The sequence below is a fragment of the Peromyscus maniculatus genome, chromosome 10 (assembly GCF_049852395.1).
Source record: "Peromyscus maniculatus bairdii isolate BWxNUB_F1_BW_parent chromosome 10, HU_Pman_BW_mat_3.1, whole genome shotgun sequence".
NCBI classification, from domain to species: domain Eukaryota; kingdom Metazoa; phylum Chordata; class Mammalia; order Rodentia; family Cricetidae; genus Peromyscus; species Peromyscus maniculatus.
The window spans coordinates 15,932,096-15,945,137 of NC_134861.1; the positions used below are offsets into that span (position 1 = coordinate 15,932,096).

Below are 13,042 nucleotides of genomic sequence, written 5' to 3' on the forward strand. Positions count from 1 at the left end.
GAGATCTTAAATTTGCCTCAGGCTCAGATCTATGACATAGTGATTCAAAGGGCCCAGAGAACTGGTTTTATCTGCCCACATTCTTCCAGAATATAATTGGGATAGATTTCCTTAATAGTTGGCATAATTCTCACTTTATTCGTTGACCTGAAGAATAAAAGCCATTAGGATAGGATGGGTTAAGGAAAACCTGCTGAAATTTCCTGACCTCCTTAAGCCAAAATAACAAATCAGAATAAATAGCTTATGCAGGAGTAAGTAATTGTAAGAAACCAGAATATGGGCTAACCTTTAAAGCAGGGTTTCTCAACCTGTGGGTGGTGATTCCTTTGTGTGTGTGTGTGGGGGGGGGTTATTGAATGACCCTTTCATGGGTGTTATATACCAGATATTTACATTACTACTCATATCAGTAGCAAAATTATAGTTATGAAGTAGCAATGAAAAATTTATGGTTGGGGTCACATCACCGCAGCATGAGGAACTGTGTTAAATGGCCACAACATTAGGAAGATTGAGAAACACTGGTCTAAAGTTTGGTACAAAATTAAAGTTCATAAATAATTCACCATGATTCGACATCCAGCACTTAATTGAACAGGAATGCCCCTTTCATGGGTCCAAGATTGAACTTTTGGCATGGTGTGACCCTTTGTGAAGTCTAGCTCCAGAGATTAGTCACACTAAATCCTTCACACTGTAGAATCTAGTGCTATTTCTCCAAATTATAATTGATATACGCTCTAGACATGAGTTTGCATCCTATATTAGTTTTGTTGCAATTGCTGTGATACAATATTCTGACCAAAGAAACTAGAAGGGAAAAAAAGTTTTATTTGAGCTTAGAGTTCCAGAAAGGATGTAGTCTATACTGGCAGGGAAAGAGAGAGGAGAAAGAAGAGAGCCTGTCCCATGGCACTGACAATCTGGAAGCAGAGAGGAATGAGTTAATATATGCGTAGCCAGTTCTACTTATTCTTGTTTTCTCCACTCTTATCCCTTTCTGAGGGAATGGTGTGGGTCATCTCATTTCAATTGGCACAATCCCAACAATCCCCACAGACACACCTAATCTAAACAACCATTCATTGATTCTCTCTTACATGGTGACCCTAGATTGGGTCAAACTGACAAAACTAACCAAGCATGTTCCATGCTCAGAGGGTAACAGTTTCCTGCAGCCTAATGTATAATGTTGACTTCACAGACAAGTGTGTTCTGCATCCCTTGTATCATGTGACCTACTTAAAAGACATTTAACCATATAATCCACATATTGTATCCCATATGTCAAAGGCTACCAGCCAAAGAAAATGACATACTTGCTTTAAAAACAAGCCATCAGTTGGTAGGGGCACTGCCTTCCAAATCATGATGCTCCTATCAAACCATTACCTATTAGGACATGTGGCTGTATGGCATAAGGACATATGTTATCGTGTAACCAATGTTACACATGTTTGCAAATAATGGCATAAATTCAGCATTGATTTTTCTCCACAAGATACCCAGAACTATAAATTTTAAACTATATTCTAAATATTGACCCTCATATCACAGGTTATTGTAGCTCTTACCTCTCATCAGAGAAGCTTCTTTTTGTTTTTTTTTTTTTTTGCAACAGATAGAGATGATTACAGAGACCCATAACTGGTCAAAATTCAGATTTAAAAGTGACTCTGATGTGACTAATCATAACTGGTACATCTGAAATGCAACTCCTATACCAAAGGCTCAGGAAAAAAAATCATAGAAGAGTGGTAACATTGTAAGAGCCATAGGTCGAGGACGCTGGCTGCTAGATAGTGACCACCAGATGCAAAAGGAAAAATATACCCATTAAATCTCAACCAATATGATTGCCTCAGCAAGACCAGCATAATGACACCAGTTAACATGCCAGTGTCGACAAAGAAATTTCCACATATCCTAGATGAAGACCTACAGGTCTCAATGATGACTGAGACAGGGAGAATCATTTTCCACAAGGACAAGCTTCCAGATAGGTATCCAATCCTAAGAGGCCAATTCTTGACACATGTACATATGAGCAGTACTGAATGGACTCAGTATATCATATATATATATATATATATATATATATATATATATATATATATATGCAACAATATGGAATAGGAATTGTGAATTTGGGAGGGCTTGTACAGTGGGGGAATTGGGCATAGAAGGAGGGGCTAGAATGATGTAGATACCATGCTCATGCATGAAATTCACAAAATGCTTTAAAGGTTCTTCATAGACTGCATGTCGTGTTAAGAATATGTTCAGAAAACTACTGCAGCTATGACTGGAAAATAAAAGTAAAGACTATTAAGTAATCAAAACTCTTGAAATATATTTAGAAAAGAATTTTGGCAAGCCAAAAAGCTGGTCTAAGTGTATGGTGTGATTGGTGCTGACAATGGATACTGTTGGGGCCTTGGGATCTTCAATGATGGCAAGACATGAAGTCATTTCCCCTAAAACTCTTGGGTCCCACATTTACAGTGTTACTGTCTAACCACCATCTTGATCTAGCAAATTCTTCCTATAGAATTGGCTCCCAAATACCAACTCTTGTGGAATTACCATTCAGGGAGTCACATGAAGAGAAACCTGGAGTCTATGTCTTTGAAAGTGATGTAAGACCAGGCAGATGAAAGTCGAAATGTCAATGCAGTCTAAGCAAAGTCCTCAGTAAATCACACATGTCACCCTAGAGCTGAGATGGTCTTTCAACACTCCCAGTGTGATCACATGATCTATCACTGCTGATGGACATGTCTCTGGGTAATTCCTTTAGCCAAAGGCAGTGGCTAATGAGAATTTAGCTGAGAGCTTCAGCTACTCTCTTAGCAGCTGGAGAAATGTGTGCCATGTTCTAGACAGAGTCAAGGGCTGTATAGTACAGCATTACTAAGTGCTGGAACAATGAGAGCCAAAGAGAATGGCTGGATCCCAAAGAAGATAAGCAAGAATCTTAAATGTCAGTTCATCAGAGTGTTCAATACCAGAAAACAGCCTAGAGACTGGCCCAGGAAGGAGCTTTCTGAGAAGCAAGCCTGACTATGTGTATATTACATTTGTGACCTGGACAACTTTTTTCAGTCATTTGGGCCTATATATTATACATTTGATAATACATTTAATCAGAAATAGGGGGATATTTCAAAGTGTGATGATGAATACAAAATACTATATATTTATGAAGCACATTGGGTATTATCACATACTAAGATATAGCATTACTTATTAATTAATAAAATAGGCTATGCAATAACATTTAAAGAAACAATTAGAAACAAATGCAAAAGAAATATTCTAATAAGCAGATGTATAGGTACAAAAGGGCAGGTGGTATTGGATTATGGATGAAAGGGACTTGACTCATTTCTCTAAAAGACAGCTGCCTGATCAAATTAAAGTTGTTTCCCCCCCCCCCCCGAGACCGGGTTTCTCTGTGTAGCTTTACGCCTTTCCTGGAACTCGCTTTGGAAACCAGGCTGGCCTCGAACTCACAGAGATCTGCCTGCCTCTGCCTCCCGAGTGCTGGGATTAAAGGCATGAGCCACCACCGCCCAGCAAATTAAAGTTTTATACATGTGAGAATTATAGGTATAAAATTAGCTGATAGAATTTGTAAAATAACATTAATGTATAAAATTAAAATATAATTTACATTTAGTGTTTCTCTATACATAATAATAGTTAAATTAATCCTGTATATAAATGTTATATGTAATTGTGATAAATGTGGAGGCTAGAGAGATAACTTAGTGATTAAGAGTATTTGCTGCACTTTGGTTCCCAGCATCTCTGTAAGGGTGCTCACAACTGTAAGTCCACTTTCAGGTGACCTAATAATACCCTGTTCTAGCCTTTACAGGCACCTGCACTCATGTGCACCTCCCCCCAGGAAGATATATACATAATTAAAACTCAAATTAGAGTATATGAGCAAAAAGTTTGCATAAATGTTCTTTTTATCCCACAAAAGAATGGCTTTTATATTCTAGCACATGCCTGTAATAGTATATTTGTAATACTAGGTGGCTATGCTTTATTCAATAAGATTCAAGCAAAAGAAGAGAAAGAAATATAGAAGTCTTAAAAATCACATTGAAGCCGGGTGGTGGTGGCGCACGCCTTTAATCCCAGCACTCGGGAGGCAGAGGCAGGTGAATCTCTGTGAGTTCGAGGCCAGCCTGGACTACCAAGTGAGTTCCAGGAAAGGCGCAAAGCTACACAGAGAAACCCTGTCTCGAAAAACCAAAAAAAAAAAAAAATCACATTGAAAATTGTTTCAAACATTTTAAAGATTCATTCAGAAACCATGATTTGTCTTCATATATTTATTCTGATTTAATCACAGAATAATACATGTACAAATATACCAGTAGATTGATCAGTTTCTAGTCTCTTGCCCTTCTCTGCCTTATTTCCTATTATGAACACTGGCCCAGTTTGTTGGAAGGTCTATTCTTTTCTCATGTCTCAGCATTTTGATTTGTTGGAAATTTCGTTCCCCAACCATTTTTCTCATTGGTGAATTCCCAGTAGCTCTCTCCTTCATTGTAATTGAGTAACAGGTTTCATGAGCAAGTTTCTAGTGCATACAGTGTGACAAATGGCAGAAGCATTGTAGAAAAATAGGGGTATATTATTCAATAACAGCAGAGGTGTTGTGGAATATTTGTTTACACTGTGAAGATGTGTCTTTGCCAAGGCGTCTTCAGATTGGTTTAATAAAGAGCTGAATGGCCAGTAGCTAGGCAGGAAGAGGTTAGGCAGGATTTCCAGGGACAGAGAGGACTCTAGGAAGAAGAAATTTGGAGATGCCAATGAGACACAGAGGAAGTCAGACATATAGAATTAAAGAAAGGTAAAAAGCCAAGTGGTAAAATGTAGATTAGTAGAAGCAGGTTAAAATAAGTTATAAGAGCTAGTGTGACAAGCCTAAGCTAAGCCTGAGCTTTCTTAATAATAAGTCTCTGTGTTGTTATATATGGGCTGGAGGTCCAAAGACAGCCCAACAAAAAAGCTTGCTACACAGATGATCATGAATGATTTATCCAAAATGGGAGTAAGAAATGAATAGCTGAAATGTGGAAGTTTACTTAATTTTGTGGCTGATTAAAATAACTCCTCATGCTAGAACAAACTGATTTATGACATTTAATTAAGGACAATCCACATATCTTTCCCAATAGATAGCTAAAGATCCACACCATCCCTCCCCATATGCCCAAATCTGCAATCTCTCTCTTCCTCCCTCTCCCTCTCCCCCCCTCTCTCTCACACACACACACCACACACACAAAGAGAGAGAAACAGAGAGAGACAGACAGAAGAAGGAGAAGAATGATTGCTTTCTACTTATTAAATCTGCAATCTTGATTCAAACATAAACTGAATTTCTAAGTAAGTAATGATGTGATGTGTTATGACAAAGACTATTTGTTGGATTTTTCAGGACCATATCTACATTTTCTCTAACTGAGCATATGACAGGCATTATCTTTAGGAATATATATTTATTCATATATATTGTATATATGTCACTGCAACTCTATTAAAATGGTGTGCTGAACAAGCGACTGTTGTTCAGGAGTAATCCTCAGGGAAGTGATCAAAGACAGTACTCATTTATCCACTAAAGAGATTTTAAAAAACAATTATGAGGTATTGAGCATGTTTTTGTAGTAAACATGTTGTGAATGAGGAATACTTCCCTACATGGTCATGTATTTGAACACTTGGTCCCCAGTTGATGAGTATAGCTGAGGGTAGAGTACTTGTTCAGGTACTCTCAGATTTCCACCTCGAGATCTACAAAAGCAAGTAAGCAAACAAACAAGCAAGTGCCTATTAGTTTCATTTTAAGTGCCCGCATTTCCAAATCTCTATCCTGGTGATGGCTAATGCAAGTCTTTGGAGAAGGGGTGAGCCACTCTCTACTCTGTCCAGCACATCTTCCCATTCAGACAACCACATGTGCCAAAGCTTCAGGGGCTGAGTCATTTCTTCTTGTGCCATCCCATGGATCTGGGCTGACATATACAAGTGCACTATTCTAGAGTGCCTTATCTAAGCCAGTCTGTGGTTAGTGTTGATGTACACACTTCAATACCTCATGCCTCAGCAACTCAGGCTCTAAAAGAAATGACCTGAGAGTGGATTTGTACTTTTCCTTCAAAACAATTATGAAGCTGTATCGCTTCTATTCCAAACCCCAGTGCCCTGTCTTTAAAAGCAGAAATGTATCTGCCTGTTTCATTCTTGGGAATACTTTCTCTTAGAGTGTTTTCTTACAACACCTTATTGAGTTTAGAGAACCCTAAAACACTTTCCAAGGCATGGTGAGGTTACTGTTTTCAATGCAGTCGATTCATTTTCTCAGTTTATCCCGGAATTGCTTGTGCACAGTAAGATTCATGTGGGTGCCCTGTCAACAGCATCAAAAGCAAGATTCTAGGAAAGCGATGTCATACTCTGATGGCTTACTTATCTACAGTCTTGTTTAGGGTTAGATTTGGGCTCCTCTGAAGAAATGCTTCCCTCTCACCAAGACCTGTTTATTTCTGTAGAATTAAAAGAAAATGACGACCCACTTTCATCTTAGCACCCCCCCCCCCAGAATTGCTTTCTGCGTACCTAGTATATTATCAGTCAGACAAGTATTTACACATTTCACAGAAGAAGGGTGGTGGAAATTTATGACTGTGACCTTTAGGTGGAAACTTGATTCAGAAAATAGTGTTTTAATTGATCTTAGCCTGTGAAGTACAATAATGGTTGCTATCTTCTGCTGAATGTGTTACTTCTCATCGATAGTGCCACTGCCTTTGCAGACATAAACATGACCTGGATGTTAATTCCTGTGCTGGCTAGTTTTTGTCTAACTGACACAAACTAGAGTCTTCTGGGAATAGGGAAACCCACTGAGGAATTGGCTCTACCAGCCTGGCCTGTGGGCGTGTTGTGGGAGGGGCATTTTTTTCTGAATTGTTTACTGATGTGGAAGCGTCCAGCACACTGTGGGCAGTGCTATCTCCAAGCAGGTGGAACTGGACTGTATAGGAATGGCAGCTGAGCCGATCAGAGGAAGTAAGACAGGGCGTAGCATTCCTTTGGGGGGTTTCTCTTTCAGCTCCTGCCTCCAGGTTCCCACTTTTTTTTTTCTGTCCCGATTTCCCCCTGCGATGGACTGTTACCAGGATGCATAAAGCAAATAAACGTGTTCCTTTCCAGGTGGCTGTTGGTCATGGTGTTTATAACGGCAACAGGCAGGAAACTGGAACAACTCCTCCACCAGAGGAAAGAGCAAGCACTAGATGTTTGCCCTCTCCTGTCATGGAACACCTCTGCAGAGAAGGAACACAGGTGCCACAGGGACTCAACCGTCTGCGCTATCACAGCCACTGTCCTGAGCAAATAAACTGAACTAAGAAAGTGAGTGAAAGTTGCAGAACATTTCGGAATACTTCACACCTGAGAAGACAATGGTACTTTTGTTTTCTTTGTTTTCATGATATGGGTCAGAAGAGCTGAAAATAAACATGCTTTTATGATGTTTCACTTAAAGAGCAGGCACGAAGGAAGATATTTCAGATTAAATTGTCAACTTTCTATTCGGTGACAGAGCCCATTTTTAAAAACATTAAAAAAAATTTCTTCATCCTTGTATAGAAATTTATCAAACAAAGAAAAGCTGAAAGTACTTTAACTGCAATCACAATTGAGCATCTATATTGATATAAAATTAATATTTGGTAAAGTCTATCAATGAAGTTAAGAAGAGGAAATGCTAAATACCAGCTTTTTCATTTGAGGAATTCGATTTTAGTTTAAAAAAAAAAGAAAAACTATTAACAGAAGCTATTTTTAGAAATCATTAAGAATGTGTAACACACCACTTAGATTCTGAAGCTGTTCTGTGATTTCATAGGTAAAAAATCAGGTTGTGTGTGTGTGTGTGTGTGTGTGTGTGTGTGTGTGTGTGTGTGTGACAGAAAGCAGAGGGGTGCAGAGATCCCTGCAGTGGACTTTAGCAATAGTTAGGGAGCAACTCTTCATTGGAGAAATTCTGGCTTTCATCTCTTGCCAGACTCCAAGGATGCAGGAATGGATCATGACCAATATGAAAACACGACTGCATGGAGAGTTAGGAGGTGATGTTTAAAAAACAGTGACAAAGTGACTTGGGAGCTGATGAAAACTGGATCTAGCCCATTAATGCTCTTTGCATCTGTACAAGACTGTATATGTGCTGGAGAGATGGCTCAGCAGACTAAGTAAGGCACTTGCTGCCAAGCCTGAGGAGCTGAATTCAATTTCCAGAGCATTCGTGATAGAAATGAGAGAAACTGACTCCCTCAAATTGTCTTCTTACTTCCACTTCTGCGCTCTGGCACATGTGTACCCATACAGACACTCCCCCTATAAATAAATAAGTATAAAAATAACTTTAAAAAGAATGTCTTGTTCAGCTTAGGTTTTTAAGAGGTCATACTCTTGGAAAATATTTTGATTCGATTCCAGAACCTCCAAATCCTTAATTTTTGAAGTATCCATATTTTTCCCTCAGGAAACACTTGGATTACATATGACTCAAGAATTATTCATTTCTAAAAAGCCACTCTACCTAAATTCCTGGGTCATTGGATCACTGGTGTTGATTCAAAGGGCAAAGTTGCAGATTGTAGTTGTTTCTCTTAGTGGCTGCCACAGAGCATATGAACAACCAACCTGGCTGTCTTCTTCTCCTATTCTGAAGGCAACAGTGTCTTCCTAGAACAACCTCCATGTGCTTTTCATGGCCACATTCACATGCACAACATTTAGGCCTAGAACATGTTCTCATCATCAGTGACTTAGGGTGGATCTGGGAGATAGAATTCTCTTCTCCTCTTCCCACCCTCCTCTTTCATCCATTAGTTCCTCACCTTTACACATTTAATTTGCATATTGAAGTGCCCCACAGAGCAATGGATCTGGGTGGTGGTACTTCTAATAGCTTTATAAGAAAATTTAAAGACACTGTCACTAAAATATCAAAGCTTTGCCTTGAAGACCAGTTGGTGGATATGGAACTGAATCTTTTCAAGTTATTCTTTATTTGGAGAGCCAAGGCAGTTTTGTAAGAAAGCAGCAGATTAACATCTTTGAAAAGGCTGTCTTAGACTGCACCTCTCTCCTACAGACTTTGGGAGGAGTTGGGACACAAAGGCAATCAATCATTCTTGTACATCTGGTCAGAAATGGTAAGCCTCATCTCTGAGCCACTGTGCACTTCTTTCATTATGCCTTTCACTCTTCTCCCATTCTTTTTGTTCATGGGCTCAGGCAATTCTTCAAATGTTTGGTCTAGTTGATTTCTGCCGGCATCAGCCTTGTATTTCTCCTGGGACATCTCTGCTTAGGTAGGGACTTTAACTCAGAACAAATCATTGGCAATGCATACATGTCAAGCTCTTTATAATGTGCATGTGCTAATTCTTTTTTTTTTTTACAATATAGAGGACAAACACGTCTTTATAGTAGTGAACATAAAAGATTCCTCTTGTTCGCTCTCAACTTGCACATATGCTAGGCAGAATCCCCCTGAGTACTGCTTCCTGTACTCAAGCTACAGTTTTTCAAATTTTCATTATTCATGAAATACCCAACGTGCTTTTATTGCCACACAAAGTAGTGATTTTTAGTTATATATGAAGGAATAAAAGAGTGGTAGTATGACAATATTTAGCATAATTAAAACATACTGTGAAAGCTAATGATCAGCCTCCCTATTTAATGAAGGGATAAAGAAGGCATTCATAACACTCTCCCCACAAGGCTCTGATGCCTGGCCTATAAAATACAGGCAGGTTCTCATGGATAGCTCTTTGATAGTCTGTATTTTTCCAATTTATTCCTAAAGTTCCTAAAATTAGGCAAAGATCTAGTAGTCCTGCTGATCATTTGGGCTACTTACAGTTACCATGGACTCAGACAAAAGGAGACTTCCCAGTAAAGATTTGTTTCAGTACAAACAAACTGTCAGAGATACCAGAATTTTCCATGGGTGCTCAGGTGTTAAAATCTGGCATGGTACTCAGTGGATTTCTTCTTCATTTCTCTGATATGTTTTCCTCACAAAAGTATTTACCTACCAAGCTAGAACTAGTAGCACAGGCCTTTACTCCCAACACTGGGAGATGCACACAGGACGATTCCAAGTCTGAGGCTTGACTAGGACACAGAGGCAGACCCTGTCTTAAACATTAATGCTTTCAACTCTAGCTCTCACAAGTGTTTGTGTTCTGTTTTTATTTAATAACTGAAATTGGTGAAAAAGAGGTCTGGGAAAGAAATATGTGGCTAGGTCTCTCCAAATGGTCAAAGGATGTGAAGATTCGTGTGCCCCGTGTAAATGCTCATCAAAAGGTGGCTTTGGCAGAGAAGGCATTCAGCAATCAAGTAAATAAGATGGCCCATGGTTGTATAACATTATTTTAATGTGCAACTTTTGTTTATCTTCTGGAACATTTGTTTAGTGATGCAAAGATGTGTTACATTCATTTGATTAAATAAAATTCATCTGCAGTCAGGAGGCTGCATCATCAACTATCAGACAGGAAGTGGTAGGGAGGAACCAGGTAGAGAAGGGCTTACAGCCCATATGTGGACAGTCAGCTTTTTTCCCAACCATTCCTGTCATTGTCCAATGGGCCCATGAACAAAGCAGCCATGATGGCAGACATAGAGGTTATACATGAGCTAGAAAACATAGTCTTCTGCTCACTGAGGCTGACCTGTCTACAGCTGCTGCTGAGTGCCAAGTTTTCTAGTAGCAGAGATCAACATTAATCCCCAGATATGGCACCACTTTCTGTGGTGACCAGCTAGTGACCTGGTGGCAGGTTGACTGCATTATACCACTTTCTCCATGCAAAAGACAACACTTTGTCTTTATTGGAGTAGATATTTATTCTGGTTATAGATTTGTCTTTCCTGCATTGAATGCTTCTACCAAAACAACCATCCATGGATTTACAGAATGCCTTATCCACTGTCATGGTATTTCACACAATATGCTTTAAGGAATTCAATTGACAGAGAAGTGTGACAGTGGGCCCATGGTCATTATAGAATCCACTGATCTTACCATGTTCCCCACCATCTTTAATCAGCTGTCCTGATGAAAAGATGGGATGATCTTTTGAAGACACAGTTGCAGTACCAATAAAATGGCAGAAGCCTGGAGTGCTGGGGCAGTGTTCTTCAGAAGGCTTTATATGCTTTGAATCAGCATCCAATATTAGGTATGGTTTCTCCCATAGCCAGTATTCATAGGTCCAGGAATCAAGGATAGACAAGGGAATATTTATAATAACTATCACCCCTAATGACACACTAGGAAAGTTTTTGCTTCTTATTCCCATGACCTTAACTTCTACTGGCCTAAAAGTTTTGATTCCAGAGGAGTGAGCATTCTTGCCAGGAGACATAACAAACATTCCATTGAGTTAGAAGCTCAGACTTCCCCCTTGACATTTTGAGCTTCTGATGCCCTCTAGAAAGGAATACAGTGGTAAGAGGAGTGATTGAGTCAGATTACTATAGGGAAATTAGATTGATTCTCCCATGACGGAGGTAAGAAAGATTATATCTACAATGCAGGCTATGCTTTAGGGAGTTTCTGGGTGCTACTGTGTCCTCTGACTAAAATCAATGGAAAACTACAACAACCTAATCCAGGAAGGATGACAAAGTATAGACCTTCCAGGAATGAAGGCATAGGTCACTCCTCCAGGAAAAGAGTCAAGACCTGTTGAGATGCTTGCTGAGTATGAATGAGATACAGAATGGGTAGTAGAAGAAGGTAGTTAGAAATAGCAGTGAAGGCCAGTTGCAGAGCAGAAATGAGGATGATAATTGACATGAGTTCCTGCCATAATTTTAAAAAATGTGTTTGTACAGATATTTGTATTTTCTTTCCTCTATTTCTTGATCATCAATTAGAGAATATGAGTGATCATCATATTTAAATTTGAGATACTAAAAGAATGTCCTTCAAGGGACATTGCTACCTATTCTAAATTCATAATGAGCTTGCAGTTGGTTGTATGAAAGATAGTTATATCATGTTAAGCATAATTATGACCTGGTTAAATATATTTAGTGCAATTGCAATTATAGGTGGCATAGTTATATCATGTTAATATATTTCCAATTACACATGTGACAGTTATATCACGTTAGGCATAATATAAACTGATTATTGTTTTTATTTGGAAATTAAGCATGACATATGGAAATATGATTGTGTGTCAGGTTAACAAGGGGTGAACTTGTAATGACTATTCTTTATTGCCAACTTGACTACAGTCAGTAATTAACTAAAACTTGGTTGAGTAGACCTGTGAGGGATTTTTTTCTTAATTAAATCATTCAAAGTGGGAAGACCCACTTTCAATCTGGATCTTTTGAGGAAGGAAGATCCAGCTTTAATCTGGGACACACCACTGTCAGCCTTATATCTAAAGGAAATGAAAGAAGTTAGCATGCTTTCTTTTCCTGCTTGCTTTCACTTTCACTGGCATTAGAGCCTACTTATTCAGGGTTCTGGCATGTACTGAAGACCAGTTGAGACGTTGCTCTTTGTGAACTGAACAACTGCCAAATTATGGAACTTTCCATTGGTAGATAGACATTGTGGGACTAGCTGTCCACAGACTGTAAACCATTTTTCCATTCTAATAAATCCCGGTTCTGTTCCTCTCAAGAACCCTAATACACCTGCTAATTCTTTGTTTTTATAAAAGATGTTGAAATTATACAAAATTGCTTATTAATATCAGAATTAATTTTATGTTTTAATGCACTATTTTGGAACACTAATCACTTTTTGAATTAAACATCTAACACAACAAAATAGTACAAATTCTACAGCTATAAACAATCTGAAATTACATTCATCAGATATGATCTGATGTTAATACATGAAACTGGGTGTAGTATCCATATTGTATGCAAAGATTTCTGTTTTTTGAGAGTA

At 38.7% G+C, this 13,042-nt stretch overlaps 1 long non-coding RNA gene across 1 annotated transcript in view; it reads left to right on the forward strand.

Moving 5' to 3' along the window:
- LOC121832694 (uncharacterized) overlaps positions 1 to 7,625 on the forward strand; it is a 98,112-nt gene extending 90,487 nt beyond the window's left edge. Inside the window, exon 3 of the long non-coding RNA XR_006076350.2 lies at positions 7,252 to 7,625. This is a non-coding gene — a long non-coding RNA (uncharacterized LOC121832694). The remainder of the gene's footprint in view (positions 1 to 7,251) is intronic.
- Positions 7,626 to 13,042: the final 5,417 nt, after the last annotated feature.